Below are 17030 nucleotides of genomic sequence, written 5' to 3' on the forward strand. Positions count from 1 at the left end.
CCCCTTCCCTCAGGGCCCCGCCCCCAGCCTCCACTTTCGCGCCCTGGCCCCGCCCCTCTAGCCCAGCCCTCCCTTTGGCCCCACCCACTCTGTAGTCCACGCCCCCTACGGCCACACCCCGAGCCTCCACCCAGAAGCCCGCAGCTGCAGTTTTTTTCCCTTCACCTGACAGGTCTGTTTTTTAATCCAAAGGATTTGTCCAAGTGACGCCTGCGCCCAGCAAAACCTCGGAAAAATACAAAGAATGTAATAATAATGGTTCTAGTAATAATTTAACCAGCGCCTATTTGCCAGGCCTCTTTTTTGTTTTTAATGTTTATTTATTTTTGAGAGACAGAGAGAGAATCCAAAATAGGCTCCACACAGTCAGCACAGATGCCAGGCTTCTTCTTGAATCCTTCCAACCACACTGGTAAGTGTCAGTATTGTTATCTCACTTTGGGGGGGGGCACAGTAAAGTTAGGGCAATGTGATGGTTAGAAAAATCCTGGCTGGGACCTCCAACAAATGACTCGCTCTCTCCATGCTACTGTTCCTGCAAACTGAAATAACAAAAGTATGCTAATCTGGGGAGGATTGTACTGGTTAGCACATAGCAAGGGCTCAATAAATGCTACAATCTATCATTAACTGACTGGCAGAAGGACACCCAGCTGGTACCCACCTGAGATTCAAATCCAAATCTGACAAAAGCAATACTCTTAGTCACTACGTTTGTCAAACTTACATTGTGAAATAGGTGGTGTCTCTGTTTGGAAGAGGAAGCTGAGGCTCAGAGAAATGGAGAAGCCAAGGTCATATGACTTTTCACCACAAGCCCCTTCCCACTTTCACTTGCGTCTGTGCACCTGAATCCCACCACTTCGCTCTCCTCCACTGCCCCGCCCCTCATCTAGGCCCCCACATCCTCCTCCACAATTGCTTCCTAAGGGCTAAATTGCCTGCTTCCACTTTTGTCTCAGTATATAATGCATCTCTCTACCTGAAATCAGATCACTGACATCTAATTAAAAATCCTCCAGGGTGGCATTTATTCAATGGCCATTTACCATTAAATCCATACTGACCTCCTCTTCCCCTACATTATCTCTTCCCACTCTGCCTTCACCACCTGGCTCCAGCAGTGTGGCTCTGCTCACTCAACTGCATCTTGGGCTTCTTGTCCCAGCAAACTCTCACCTCTGTCTTTCCAACAAGGCATCCTCCTCTACTTGACTTTCTCCTTCTAGGGCCCATAATCCCCTTCTTCTCCTTGTCTGTCTGGCCTAAATGTGGTGACAGCTCAGTTGCTGCTAACACTGGGTTCCTGCAGTTTCCCTCATGGCTCCACACACCCTGCCCATACCTTGTATTTAAACTCCCTGTGGAGACAGAGGCGGCCCCAGCTTTGCATGCTACCCCTGTGGAGAAGGAAGACTCTTCTCAGTACAGCTAGCAGAAGTCCTGGGCACTGGCTCTGACAAGACCACTTTGGAACCAGGGAGCAGAGCTAGCTTCATCTGAACCCCAGAGGCTGGAAGTGAAAAACAACGGTTGTGCAAAGAAAAACTGGCATTGTTGCCGGAGAAAGCGAGGATGGGTAGCGTGTTCACCAAACAACAGCGTCCACCACAAGCCCCAGGTGCTGAGACTTCCTGTCCATGTGCACCACTGGACAGAAATGTTTTCTTTTTTATCTCGCTGCCAGGATATTCAGGAATTCAGCCAGACCCAGTGAGGGCAAGAACCGCAACTTCTTTGGTCAACCAGAAGAACCCGCATCTGCAGAAGGTTGCCTACAAAGTAGCCTTCTCTGAATAGACCTCACACAGCATGTTGCTTCTCTGGGGGGAACTGTTGGTTCAGTGCTCCCTTCCAGCCCTCTGCCCACCTCCCTGACATTCTTGGTACTTGTCTCTGGGTCGTTCCCAACTCCTATAGCAGGGGATCTTAGAGGTCTGGCCATGAATATCATGAGCACCAGGGGCTGAGACAAGGCCAGGACCACATGGGTATCAATGAAACACCATGGAAACCATGAGGCTGCCTGCTCCTTAAGCTCCTTAATGTGTATGTCATTCCAGCCTAGATAAGCTTCATAATTTATTAACCAGTCACCTGCCGAGGGACTTGTCTTATAATCAGTGATTCAAAAATATCCTCACACATTTAACTCGATACATCCATTCACCTATTTTCTTAAGATACATTCCTAGAATCAGAATTGCTGGATTATACACATTTAAAATTGCCAAACTGCTCAATATCTACTGCAAGCTTAACTGCTTTTCTGATTCACAGTGAGGCCATGTTCCCAAGTATTTAGTGGCCCTTTGCATTTCTTCTTTGTTCCAGGGTTGGACTCTAGGAAAGGCAGCAGTACTTGGAGTTTATGACCAAGGGAGAGACTTTAGGAGGGCGCTGGGGAGAGGAAAGTGTTTCTTCTTCGGCTTTACTCACATCACCATATGATTGAGTAAACAGGGAAGGCAGAGCAACACTCTCGCTCCCTTTCCAGTCTACACACACACACACACCACCTCCCAGCTCACTGCCCAGCCTGGCAACTGACAGCCTCTGAAAACATGCTGCAGAGTGCTCCAACTTTTCTAAAGGAGTACAGAGGACACAAGAAAGAAAAGGCCTAAGTGTCCATTCCAAAACTTGTTAGAATGACATCCCTCAGGACCAAGGATTGAGAGGCCCTCCTATTTACCTTCTAGGGAGGCCATACACCAGTTGGGGGTAGGGGGTGGGTGGTAGGGGAGGAGAGAACCACATACATCAAAGGGTCAAATTTGGTCAGGAAATAAAGGTAGTAAATTGTCATTTGGCAACATCCTCCACATTCTGGTCTTTTCCATTGATTCCTTGCCTCTCATTCCCCCCCCCCTTTTTTTAAAGAACATTTTATTTTTTATTTTTTTAATTTTTTAAAGTTTATTTATTTAAAGAGAGAGAGAACAGGAGAGGGGCACAGAGACAGGGAGAGAGAGAGAATCTCAAGCAGGCTCCCACTGGAGCTGTCAGTGCTGAGCCCAATGCAGGGCTCCAACCGGTGAACTGTGAGATCATGACCTGAGCAGAAATCAAGAGTTGGACGCTCAACCGACTGAGCCACCCAGACGCCCCCTTCATCCCCTCTTTTTACCCAGGACGCTTCAGAATATTTGTGAGACTGTAAGAAGTGAATCTCTGTACTGAGAGCTGAGATAAAATGAGGGGGCTGGGCCTCTACATGGCCTCCATGGACCATACAGTCCTCCAGACTATAGTGGAGCCCAGCTGTGTATGTAGGTGACCAGAGGATGAAGCCCTCCTCAAATACAATATATGGGCTCATGTACCACAGCCAAGATTGCCTGTGGCCCAGTCACAATTTCAGCCATCCCTCACCACCCCTGACTGACCCACCTCTCCTGCCTCCACTGCCTGGCCCTCTGCCTGGTCCACATTAGTGGGCAAGAAACTGTTGCTGCCTCCATTCCAGTTTGGAATGAAGCTGGAGATTAAACAGATTAAATCATCTTTAAGCTGTTGGTGAAATGTAAATATATTTCCCCAATTTACCTAAAACCTAACCAGATAAGAAAAACCCTTAATATAAAGACTGGATTTTGTTAGGAGTCAAATTATCCCCTGAAACATAAGAAAGGGTAAAGTGATGATAGAAATAATTTGAATCCTGGAATCATTTTTAGCAGAGAAAAACTAAAGACAGTTTTAATAAGCAGTGGTTAGAAGCACTGAGCCAAGCTTCAAATTTATTTTCGGTATTATGCTCAAGTAGTATGTTTTATATACTAATCAAGACATTAAAGGTAAAGGGTGTTCCCAGCCAGGCTCCCAGCAGGCTTGGGTGCAACTTTCCCAAGGCTTTAGGGGAGCAGTATGCAGAGAACTGGCAGGGTCCTGAGAGCCCCAGCCTCTGTCCTAGCCTTCTAAGGCTGCCGGGATGCTAGCCCGGCCACGGGCAGTCCTGGATCCCAGGAGGTAGATGTCCACTTCACGGATGGGGAAGCAGAGATTCAGTGAGGAGGTCCTAAACTCATCTGACTCCCTCGTCGCCTTCCTCCTCCCTCCTTCCCTCACACTGCTTCTGGCGCCCCGCAGTCTTCCCAAACTGGTCTTGGCTCCGCCAAGAGTGCCCAGAGGCCCGGAACGGGGACTGGAGGTAGTCCTGGGGCAGACGACCGAACCCCGCGCCCGGAAATCCGCGGACCCGCAAAGTGCCGGAGGCGGTGCGTGCTGCGGCCACTAAACAGAATTCACGGTTCCACCGCCACTTCCCATTTTTTCCCCCCAGGAGGAAAAGAGGACCGAGGCGCCCAGTGTCCACGGTAACCCCTAGGGGGCGCGCGTGGTCCAGATCGGAGACGCCAGAACAATCCTGGACCGCGCCGCTGCGAGCGCACCTCATTCTAGGGCAAAAGCCCCAGCTCAGGTGCAAATACTGGCTGTTAGAGGACCCGGTGCTAACTTTGGGGGTAAGTAGAGTTCAGGAAGTGGTAACAAAAAAGGGTTAAATATGGGCTTTCAGTAAAAAATATGGGCTTTTAGTAACTGTATGGCTTTGAGCAATTAATTCACTGAGCCACTCTTTGAGTGTCAATTTTCTCAGTGGCCACACAGGAATGAATGATGTGGATGAAGTCCTCAGTGGGTTTTTTTTTTTTTTCCAACGTTTTTTTTTTTTAATTTTTTTTTTTATTTTTGGGACAGAGAGAGACAGAGCATGAACGCGAGAGGGGCAGAGAGAGAGGGAGACACAGAATCGGAAACAGGTTCCAGGCTCCGAGCCATCAGCCCAGAGCCTGTCGCGGGGCTCGAACTCACAGACCGCGAGATCGTGACCTGGCTGAAGTCGGACGCTTAACCGACTGCGCCACCCAGGCGCCTGAAGTCCTCAGTGGGTTTTTGAAATAAGCAAATGGCTATGAGGAGTGCTACTATTGCAAGCAGTAGACCAGGAGTTGATGCAGACAGGCCCAGGGGCAGCTGGCACCCAGACAGTAGCTTAGGGAAATGGGCACTTTTACCTCCTTCAGGAGCTAGTGCCCTGGTTTGGATCTGCACTAGACTGGAAGGCTATGGGCCATATCCTGTTTACCATTCATTCATTCATTCATTCATTCAATAAGTACCATGGAATTCCTGCACTACATCAGGCATTATGCCAGAAGCTGGGAACCAGTTGAACAATCAGATACTGTACACAACAGACACGGTCCCAGCTGTCATAGAACCAACAAACAAATGTTCCATGGGGAACGCTGGCATTACTCAACTACATGCCCGGGGGATAATTAAAATTAGATGGATTGCCTCTAAGGAAGTGGTGCCTGAGATGAGGTACCTGGACAAAGGAGAGGGGAGCAAGGACAGGAAGAATGTTCTAGTCAGAGGGAGCAGCATATGCAAAGGCCCTGGGGGATTGAGAGCATGGCATCTTCAAGGAACCAAAAGAGGCCAGTGTGATTGGAGAGCAGTGAGATATGGAAGAATGGTACAAGGTGAGCTGTACCCTGGTTTGAACCTTAGAGTACCCAGCGGCTTCTGAGAGGTTTAAGGGCAATGGAAGGACTGTATTTTGAAAAGGTCCCTGCATCCCAAGTGCCAGGCACAGGGTACTACCCTGTGTGTAGTAGGCATTTGATACATACTTGTTAACTGAATAAGTTACTAGGATCATTATTGAAATTCTGGGATTGAATGTCCTGAATGCAAAAATCATTAAAAAGCCTGGAAAAGCATCCAACCCTACTAAAGTTCTAAATAATGCAAATAAAATAAAATAAAATGCATAAAGTTTTCTTGTCTTTTAAGGTTATTTATACTATAAAGCCCTTTATTATCTTTAATAGACTATTTTTTAAGAGCAATTTTAGATTTACAGAAAAATCGAGAAGATAATACAGAGAGTACCCATATACCCTGTCCCTAGTTTTCTTTATTATTAACATATTACATTAGTATAGTACAGTTATTATAATTAATAAACCAATATTGATACGTTATCATTACCGAAGTCCAAATTTTATTCAGACTTCCTTAGTTTTTACCTCATGTCTTTTTTCTGTTCCAGCATCCCATCCAGGACACCACATAACTTGTAGTTACCATGTCTCAGGGTCCTTTTGACTATGACAGTTTCCCAGACTGCCCTTGTATTTGAAGAACATTGGTTAGGTACTTTGTAGGATGCCCCTCTATTGGGATTTGTCTGATGTTTCTCTCATGATATTACTGGATATTACTATGTTTTTACTTTAATCAAAGTTATACATAAAACGTTTTGAAAGTCTCATTAGTTCTAATAGATGGAAAATGAAAAACAGTAACCTCTGACCTGTCCCTTGTGACCCTCACTCCCCAGAGCATCTTGGTTCAACTCTTCTTGCTATTTTCTGGCATTTGGTGCCATGTTTCTAAATCATAGGCTGATCTTGCTTTTCCTGACCGACCAGTTTAGATGCTGGCTGCTAACTTCCTGCTCTTTGTGCCATATGAAAACTGTGCTCTCTTTGTGTTCTTTTCCTCTATCCACGCACTGAGGTTTGTCCTGGATGTCTCCCTCTGCCCTTCCAGAGCCATTCTAACCTGTACAGACCTCATCAATGGACTTTCTTGCCCTCAGTCTTCAGGGTGGGTTGGGTCAATGTGGGGCACAGGCAGGCAGTTGGGGGAGGGAGAGAGCCAAAGTGTTTCTGCCCTCAGTTACCTCTCTGTCCGGGTGCTGTGGGGGCTGCATGTCTGGCACTGGTGTCAGACAGGCTCTCCAGTTCCTGACAACTGCTCCCACCCCCTTGCCACCTCAGGTCTCTGTGTGTGCGGGGTGGGTAATAGCCCCCCATACTGGTACTGCACCTTCCTTTTTGGTTTCTTTTCATCCTGCCCACAAAGCCTCTTTCATGAAGTTCTCCTCAAATTACCCCACTTGAGAGTTGTTTCGTTTTGGAATCCTGACTAATAAATTACAATATTTTGATTAAATCAACATTCAGCATTTATATCATTGTGATAATAATTATGACACACCATTTACTTTACAGGCAAGTAGTGTTTTATGATAATATTTCCTTTCTTGGGGCATCTGGGTGGCTCACTCGGTTGAGTACCCAACTCTTGGTTTCAGCTCAGGTCACGATCACAGGGTCATGAGATCAAGCCCTGCATCAGGCTCCACACTGACAGTGCAGAGCCTGTTTGAGATTCTCTCTCTCTCTCTCTCTCTCTCTCTCTCTCTCTCACACACACACACACACACACACACACACACACAATAAATAAACTTAAAAAAATATTTCCTTTCTTGTTACAACTTTTTTTGGTGTGTGTGTGTGTGTGTATTAAATATTTACCTTTTTAATATAACCCTTGTTAAATTTTCCTATACAACTTTCCACATGGTCAGAGGCATTAGCTTTTCCCCTCAGGCTTTTATTTCAGGAGAATTCCCCCTGGAGTGCTCATGCTTCTGCCCAGGGTTGGAGTCAGGGTTGGAGGTTCTTCAGGTCTCCAGCCCAGCTGTCCTTTCCTTTCCTTCCCTTCTCTCTGGTGCTAAAATCCTATTTTCTGTCTCTTTAAAACTTTTTTTTTTATTAATTTTGTAATGTTTATTATTTATTTTTGAGTTGCGGGGGAGGGCAGAGAGAGACGGAGACACAATCTGAAGCAGGCTCCAGGCTCTGAGCTGTCAGCACAGAGCCCGACACAGGGCTCGAACCCACGAACTGTGAGATCATGACCTGAGCAGAAGTCAGAGGTTTAACCAACTGAGCCACCCAGGGACCCCTCTCTTTTATGAAAATCCTCAGTTAGCTGATAGATATGCCAAGTTTATCCTTCAATTTTCTTATTATCAGCTATTTTCCATCTCCTACTCACTTCGTTCCATACCTTAGAACATTTCTCCAACTAGATCTTCAAAATCTGATGAATTTTTATTTTATTATATTTCCTAATATCCAAGAGCAGCTCTTTCTTATGTGGTGATTGTCCCTTTTGCAGAACATCCTATTCTTGCTTAAAGGAAGTAATTCCTTCTCTTATCTCTCTGAGAAGTAGTTTCATTCAAGTTTCCTCTATTTTCCCAAATGCCTTTTTTAGTTTGTGAACTTTTACAAATGGAATTGGATTTTTCTGGATTCTCTAGAATTATTCTTAAGGAAATGGACATGCTATGTCAGCAGGTTAGGATTCACACTGGGTAATCAATTTCCAGAAACAAAGATCCCAGACAGGTCACATATGTCAAGAGGAAAGAGGCCCCACTGAGCCACTCAGATGAGACACGGTCAATAAACAGCCTGGAGCAACCATGCAACTCAGCCATTGTATTTCTCAAATTGTCTCACCTATAATTTTTAATTCTCCATTTACCTTCTACCACCATATTTGTTTATTCTCTCCAGTACCATCTTGAACCTAAATGATATGGCTTGTGACATATACAAGTGCAGAATCATAATGACTAGTGTTTTATTTTTATTTATTAAAAACCTTTTTTTAATGTTTTATTTATTTTTGAGAGAGATAGAGATAGTGTTTTTATATTCAACTGTTTATTTAGCAAACATTTATTGAGTGCCTACTGTATGCCAGGCACTGGCCAGGCACTGTGCAAGGCTTTGGAATAGAACATGCACAAAGTCATGAGGTCCCTGCCCTCCAGGAACTCACTTTCCAGGACAGTACCTCACACTTAGCAGAACCTCCTGAGCTTTGGAGGCAGCCACTGAGAGCTCTACTTAACAGATGAAGGATCTGAGGCTCACAAAGGTTTCCTGGTTTGCCTGAATGACACACAGCTATTTAGAGACTATGCTGCATCATGAACCCCAATCCTCTTTTCAAAGGGTGTAAAGAGGAGCTGTAGATAATGAACCATGGAAAGAGGGTTCACAGTAACAGGAAGAAAGCTAAAAGGAAATGGTCTTAGGGTTCTCCAGAGAAACAGAACCAACAGAATATGTAGAGATATATATAAGAAGAGATTTATTATAGGAATCTATTCCTATAGGAATAGGTTCATGCAGTCATGGACGCTGAGAAGTCCCACAATCTGCTGTCTGCCAGCTGAAGAATCAGGAAAGCTCATAGTATAATTTAGTCCAAGTCCAAAAGCCTGAGAAATAGGGGGTGATGGTATAAGTCCCAACCTGAATCTGAAAGTCTGAGACCAAGAGTACCAGTGTCTGAGGGCAAGAGAAGATGGATGTCTCAGCTCAAGCAGAGAAAGAGAGAGAATTTGCCCTTCCTCTGCCTTTTTGTTCTACTGGGGCTTCAACCAGTTGGAAAATGCCTACCTGCATTGGGGAGGGCCATCTGCTTTAGTCAAATCACCAATTAAAATGTTAATTTTTTTTCTGGAAACACACATCCAGACACAATCCAGAAATAATTTTTCACCAGCTATCTGGGCATCCCTTAACCCAGTTAAGTTGACACATAAAATTAACCATCACAGAAGCCAAGGGGAAAAAGTGTTTCAGAGTATTTGCTCAGGCCCTAGCTGCCCCAGTTTACATTTAAGCAGGAGTCAGTTCAGGGCAAATGGCCGGGAACAAGGGCTCCCAACGCACTTGGGGGAAACAGGACGGAAAGGAAGGAAGGAACACACGATGCTCATTTTACAATTGCGGGGTGCATCTTCTCTGCTCCTCTGGAGTTAATGCCAGTGGGGGAAGAGCCTCACAGTTGAATAACTTGCACGGTTGAATAGAAGCAGCAGGTGGCAACCCCAGTGTCAGAGCCTTCGAGGGTGTGCCCTCACTGTGGAGATAGGGCCAACCAGTCCCTCTCAGTTGTGAGCAAAAAAACCAAAAAACAAAAAAACCCCACAGCACTCCCTGACTCTAGTCTCCCAACCTAAGGCCCTCAAGCAGGAAATTCTAGAGCTAAATTTCACTAGAGATGGAGCAAGGGAGTGACAGATTGCAAAAACAGACACAGAACAAGGCATTGAGCCAAGTTCACGAGCAAGAGAAATCAGCCTCGCACCAGCAACAAAAACGTACAGAGAACCCTGAGGGGCCTGCAAGCACCCACCAGGCCAGGCCTCTTCCTCCTCCCAGGGAACAGCTCTGAAGATTCAGGTGAGATGACAGCTCCATAGCCCTGCCCCACAGGCGGAACCCCCACTCCTTGGAGGGGAGATTAGCATAGGCTGGGGGTGTGGGGACAGGAGTGGCCCCTGTCAGGGACAATGGTTCACCCTCCCCTCTCTGGAGAGGTCAGACGATGACTTCCACTGGCCTTCCCTGGTGCACATAAATATATATACTTAAACTGGAGACCTAAAATAAATTCTTCCATCGCTGCTGGCTGCCATTATGTAATGTCTCACAGTGTTTCCCTGGGACTCTCCAGGCGGTCTCATTTATTGCCTTGGTTGTGCTTCCAGCTTTGTTCATGACTTCCAAACTGCTTTCCATAAAATTGAGCCATATGTACATTGGCTACTCTCGACATAGTTTGTACCGTTAAAAGTATGCATATATTGTTGCGAGGCCAATGTTGAGAGTGGTGTGCAAGACCATAGATTGGATTCCTTTTTTAAAAACTGGCAACATTTCAAGCTCGTTTAAAAAAAAAAATGTTTTTGAAATATTTTTAAATTTACAGAAAAGTTGCAAAAATAGTTCAAAGAGTACCTGTATATTCTCCACTCAGCTTCCCCTAACCTCTTATATAACCTCTTGTGTAACCGTAGCCCAATTATAGAAACCAGAAACAACATTAATATGATATTACTGCATAATCTACAGATGTTATTGGGATTTTACCATTCTCCCTACTTGTAATGTCCTCTTTTTAAAAATAATTTTTTTAATTTTAGAATTGTTTTTTTTATTTAATTTTTTATTTTTTAAAATTTACATCCAAATTAGTTAGCATATAGTGCAACAATGATTTCAGGAGTAGATTCCTTAGTGCCCCTTACCCATTTAGCCCATCCCCCCTCCCACAACCCCTCCCCTTAACCCTCCATTTATTCTCCATATTTATGAGTCTCTTCTGTTTTGTCCCCCTCCCTGTTTTTATATTATTTTTGTTTCCCTTCCCTTATGTTCATCTGTTTTGTCTCTTAAAGTCCTCATATGAGTGAAGTCATGTGATTTTTGTTTTTCTCTGACTGACTAATTTCACTTAGCATAATACCCTCTAGTTCCATCCACGTAGTTGCAAATGGCAAGATTTCATTCTTTTTGATTGCCGGGTAATACTCCATTGTATATGTATACCACATCTTCTTTGTCCATTCATTGATCGATGGACATTTGGGCTCTTTCCATACTTTGGCTATTGTTGATAGTGCTGCTATAAACATGGGGGTGCATGTGTCCCTTCGAAACAGCACACATGTATCCCGTGGATAAATGCCTAGTAGTGCCATTGCTGGGTCATAGGGTAGTTCTGTTTTTAGTTTTTTGAGGAACCTCCATACTGTTTTCCAGAGTGGCTGCACCAGCTTGCATTCCCATAGAATTGTTTTTAAAATCACAGAAAAATTGAGAAGAGAGTACTGAGTTCCCATGTACTCATACCCAGTTTCCCCTTCCATTAACATTTTATGTTAGTATACTATATTTGCCACAATAAATGAATCAATATTAATACGTAATTATTAACTACAGCCCATACGTTATTCAGATTTCTTTCTTTTTTCTGTAATGCCACTTTTATGTGCCAGGATCCCATCTGAAATACCACATGATATTTAGTTGTTATCCTGCTTAGGTGCCTCTGGGCTGTGACAGTTTCTCAGACTTTTCTTGTTTTTGATGACTTTGACAGTTTTGAGTACTGATCAGGTATTTTGTAGGCTGCCCCTCAACTGTAATCTGCCTGGTGTTTTTCTCATGAACAGATGGGGATATGGGTTTCTGAGAGAAAGACCACAGAATTGAAGTGTCATTCTTTTCACGTTGTACCGATGGTCCACTAACGTCCTATTTCTGGTCCAGGCTCCATCTGGAATCCTGCAATGCATTTAGTTTGTCATGTCTCCTTAGTCCCCAGTCTCTGAAAGTTCCTCAGTCTTTGTGCTTCATGACCTTGACACTTTTGAAGAGTATTCAAAAATGTTCCTTAATTTGGAATTGTCTGATGTTTTTTCATGACTGGATTCAAGTTATGAAATTTTGGTAAGAATGCCAGAAAAATGATGTTGTGTATCATATCATGGGGTACATGGTGTCACTATGTATTATTTCACTTTTTTAAAAGTTTTTATTTATTTATTTAATTATTTATTTATTTAGAGAAAGCATAAGTAGGGGAGGGGCAGAGAGAAAGGGGGACAGCGGATCTGAAGCAGGCTTTGCACCGACAGCAGAGAGCCCAATGAGGGGCTCGAACTCTCAAACCATGAGATCATGACCTGAAGTCAGACACTTAACCAACTGAGTCACCCAGGTGCCCCTTATTTTCTTTTTTTCCTCATATTTATTTATTTTTGAGAGAGAGAGAGACAGACAGACAGACAGAGCATGAGCAGGGGAGGAGCAGAGAGAAAGGGAGACACAGAATCCAAAGCAGGCTCCAGGCTCTGAGCTGTCAGCACAGAGCCCAACGCAGGGCTCAAACCCATGAACCTCAAGATCATGACCTGAGTCAAAGTGGGAAGCTTAACCAACTGAGCCACCCAGGCACCCCTTTACTTTTTTTAAGTAAGTGCTACAACCGAATGTGGGGACTGAACTCATATCTCCAAGATCAAGAGTTGCATGCTCTACTGATTGAACCAGCCCGGCACCCTTCTTATTTTACTTCTTTTTTCTTTTTAAATATTTTATTTATTTAAGTAGTCTCCACACCCAATGTGGGGCTTGAACTTACAACCCCAAGATCAAGAGTCTCATGCTCTTCCAACTGAGTCAGCCAGGCTCCCCCTCTTGTTTTACTTTTGATCACTTGGTTAAGATGGTGTCTTCCAGATGTCTCCACTGTAACATTACTATCTTGTCTTTGTACTTAATTTCTTGGTGGTGATACTTTTAGATGACACAAATATCCTGTTATCCTCAACTTCTGCTAGCTAATTGTAGCATCCGTGAGTGGATCTTGCATCCAACAATCATTTTTGGGATGTTCTAATGCTGATTTTTCTATTTCCCTTATTCCTTCTACATTTGTTAATTGAAATTCTCCTATAAGGAGATGCCCCTTCCTCCCATTAATTTATTTATTCAGTTAATTATTTATCTAAGCATGGACTAATGAATGTTTTGTGGGTTTTGTTCTAATACCTCTTTCTTTCTTTCTTTCTTTCTTTCTTTCTTTCTTTCTTTCTCAAATTGTTCCAGCTTTGGCCACTAAGAGCCCCTTCAAGATGGGTCATGTATTCTTTCAACATGCCCCCATAATTTTTTGAGCATGTCCTACTTCCTGGCACACAAAATGCCCTGGGATCACCTTGTATTTTCCCTGTTCCAGTGCTAGCTAGATCCAATAATTTCTTTGAAAATTTCTGGCTCTTTTTATCAGAGAATCACCTTTTGAAACCAGTATCTGGACACTAAATGTGCTCATTGCTGCTGGGGTGTCTTTGCTTGTAGGCTGTGTCATCAAACACAGCTAGGAAATATATCCACGTGTACTAGCATACACATATATATACCTATATTTGTTTCTTTATCCATGTATATTCAGGGGTTCTCCAGGGTATTAGGACTCTCATGTCTAATAGTAAAGGTTAATGGAAAACCAAAACAACCAAGAAAAGCAGGTACAATTAAGTACCTAGAGTCTTTGAGAATTAAGGTTTGGGTCACCCCAACCAGCTGAGGTTCTGCCTGAGGGTGAGGGAAATAGTGAGTGGTAGTAAAGAAGAAAGTCATAGATACCAGTTATAGCCTTATGACCAATTATAGAAACCACATTTTATTTGCTTGTCATACATATATGTTTATTTGTATATGCTAACCACTTTCTTCTTTCTTCTTCTTCCCATTTTATTTTATGTACAGATTGCTGAAGCTAACTTTACAGTTTAGATTTTAGGTAACAGAATATTCCATGAGACTGTGGTTGAATTTAAGGGTTAATTAACATAGTCAATGATGGATACAATAACTACTGGGACTGTTTCCTCATTAGGGGGAGAGGATGAAAATTTCTTCATTTCTTTTTTTTTTTTTTAATGTTTTATTTATTCTTGAAAGAGAGTGTGTGAGCAGGGAAAGGGCGGGGGCGGGGTGGGGGACAGCAGCAAGCCCAAGGTGGGTATTCAACTCATCAACCGTGAGATCATGACCTGAGCCTAAGTTGGACGCCCAACTGACTGAGCCACCTAAGCACCCTAAAAATCTTCATTTCTCACATAAAAAGGTGTATCTTGTTAGGTGGAATTATAGAGAGGTTTTGTTACATGAGAGTTCAAATGTGTGTAAAAGGTAGCATATGAAACATGAGTTGACAAAAGCGTGAACTCAGCCAGTTATCAATTTATTGTATCTCAAATTCAAATTCATCCTTCATTATCTGATATGCAAAAATGGAGCTGGTTCATTTAAATATGGCACCATGTTGAATTTTGTCAGGAGAGGGCGATGGAGAGACATTGCAGGAAAAAGGAGGAAGGCATGGTCTGGTGTGTTCCTTCTGGTAGGCTCCCGCAGTATGGGCTGCTCCTCCAGCATCTGCAATGTAGGCAGCTTCTCCAATGTCCAGTTCCTGCTGTGTAGACAACTTCTCCAATACCAGATTCTAGCTGCTGGCTCCTGCAGTATGCAGCATCCAGAAACACTAGTGCCTGGCAGCTTCCCCCTGGTGCCCTTTTTGGACGGTTTCATAGTTGAGTGCCTCCAGTGAGACACCTTCCCATGAACAGTTTTCCTGGCACCATAGCGAGTGGGTTTCTGGCAAGTTCTGATAGCATGGGACCACAGTGACTTCTCTGCCATTTACTGAGCCACGGCTGTCCCCTCTCCAACTGGGTCTGAGTCTCTGCCCTGGAGGAAGGAGACTTTTCCTTGGGTTGTCTCTCTAAGCCCAGGGAAGAAGCTGCTCCTTAGATATGCTATTCCTATATTCTCTAGAGTTCTCTCTGCTTCTTACTAGCCAATCACTCATTTCTCCAATCCCTTGCTATAGTTAATAATTCTTTTTATTAAATTTTCCCTGTTCAAATTACTGTGGTTTCTGTCTCCTAATTGGACCCAGACTAGTCTGCACATAAAACAGTTTCAGAATTGCTAACTCATTCCCCTGTGAGACCCATAGAGAGGAACAAATTTACCGACTAAACTACAATCTCTGTGTACAGTCCTTCCACCTTTTGTCTTATAGTATCGAAATATCATTTTTCAGTTACTTCCATTAGGTGTTCTCTTCCCCATCTCCTCCAGTGTGGTTATATTATTTGCTTGTAATACACTTAGATTTCTTATTGTTGGTGTTCCTTGTTGGGTTTTCTTCTCATCCTGGTTGATTTGAATGGTTTATTTATTCTGGGAATATGTAAACTGGTTCTAAGAATCACAACTACATAAAAGGGCTTAGATATACTCAGAATGAGTGTGGCCACCTCATTCCCACTACTTGTTCCCATTCCCTCCTTCTTTATGTCCCATCTCTGTATACCCACCTTCAACTAATCTTTTTTTTAATCTAATATTTAGCATGTGGTTTAGCCTTCCTTTTGCCAGTTGATATATGAGGGTTCATAGATGAGTCATAAGCCTTCTTAGAAGCCAAAGACTCAGTTCATAGTCCTCCTGTCCCTGTTTTGTTTGGAGCCCAGGGTGAGCCCATTCTGAAGCTTAATAAAAAGAAATATTGGGGCACCTGGGTGGCTCAATGGGTTAAGTGCCTGACTTCAGTTCAGGTCATGATCTCACAGTTTGTGAGTTCAAGTCCCACATTGGGCTCTGTGTTGTCAGCATGGATCCCACTTGAGATTCTCTGTCCCCCTCTCTCTCTGCTCCTTTCCCTCTCTCAAAACTAAGTAAGCATTAAATATATATATATATATATATATATATATATATATATTTATTTTTTTTTTTTCTTTCTGGAGTTGACCACTAAAAGTAATGTTGTGGGGAAAACTGGCCATTTCTATTAAAACAAAACATATGTAGAATTTCTCATTTCTTCTGCAAGGCCATTCTGCTTTATGAATATTTAACCTTGGGGAAAAAAGTCATATTCGCATATTGGTAGGTATATACAAACTTGCTTTCTGTCATGTTTTTAATGGTGAAAAGAAAAAAGTAGTCAGAAACAACCTTAATGTCTATGAATAGAGAAATAGCTAAAAACATGCATGGAATAGCCAACTTGGCACACTATACAATTCATCAGGGTTGTTCATTTTAATAAGGTAGAGTTATGGAGAACTTAGAAAAAAAGCTCTAAGACATGTTGATGGGGTGGGGGGGAGAGAAAGCTAGTTATAGAATGATAAATATGGATTAATAACATTTATGAAAAATCAACAAATAAAACAATACATATATTGGAGATAACAATACCGCATATATTGGATACCACATATATATGTGCATATATATATGAAAGCTTGGAAGCATGTATATCAAATCAAAAAAGTGATTTAATTTGGCAGGGGCTGGAAAGAGAAGACTGGAGATTTGGGGTGGAGAGAGGGTTTCAAAAGGAAATTTAATCTGCAATGTGTTCAGTTTTTCAGTGTTAATGTATTCATGTGTTATTTATATAATATTCTTTAAAATTAAGACAAACAAAGGGCGCCTGGGTGGTTCAGTCGGTTAAGCAGCAGACTTCAGCTCAGGTCATGATCTTATGTGGTCGGTGAGTTTGAGCCCCGCATTGGGCTCTGTGCTGACAGCTCAGAGCCTGGAGCCTGCTTCAGATTCTATGTCTCCCTCTCTCTCTGCCCCTCCCCCCGCTCACACTCTGTCTCTGTCTCTCAAAAATAAAATAAACATTAAAAAAAATTAAACAAATAAACAAAGCATTGACTACATTAACTAAATCTCAAAATCCTCAGAAAGAGACTACAACCTATTGTGGAAACAGGTGACACACTCAAATACTCAGTATCTGCCCTTCCTAGAAAAAAT

At 43.1% G+C, this 17030-nt stretch overlaps 1 long non-coding RNA gene across 5 annotated transcripts in view; it reads left to right on the top strand.

Annotated features, from left to right (window-relative positions):
* Positions 1-119: 119 nt before the first annotated feature.
* The window catches only part of LOC125929505 (uncharacterized), a 50665-nt gene continuing 33754 nt past the window's right edge, over positions 120-17030 (top strand). For 3 of the 5 annotated variants that reach the window (XR_007459883.1, XR_007459886.1, XR_007459882.1), the window contains exons 1-2: positions 121-412; positions 4286-4466. This is a non-coding gene — a long non-coding RNA (uncharacterized LOC125929505). Of the gene's footprint in view, positions 413-4285; positions 4467-17030 lie in introns of all 5 variants that reach the window. The other 2 variants (XR_007459884.1, XR_007459885.1) reach the window with 1 other exon arrangement.

Source organism: Panthera uncia, chromosome A2 (genome assembly GCF_023721935.1).
Source record: "Panthera uncia isolate 11264 chromosome A2, Puncia_PCG_1.0, whole genome shotgun sequence".
Classification (NCBI taxonomy): Eukaryota; Metazoa; Chordata; class Mammalia; order Carnivora; family Felidae; genus Panthera; species Panthera uncia.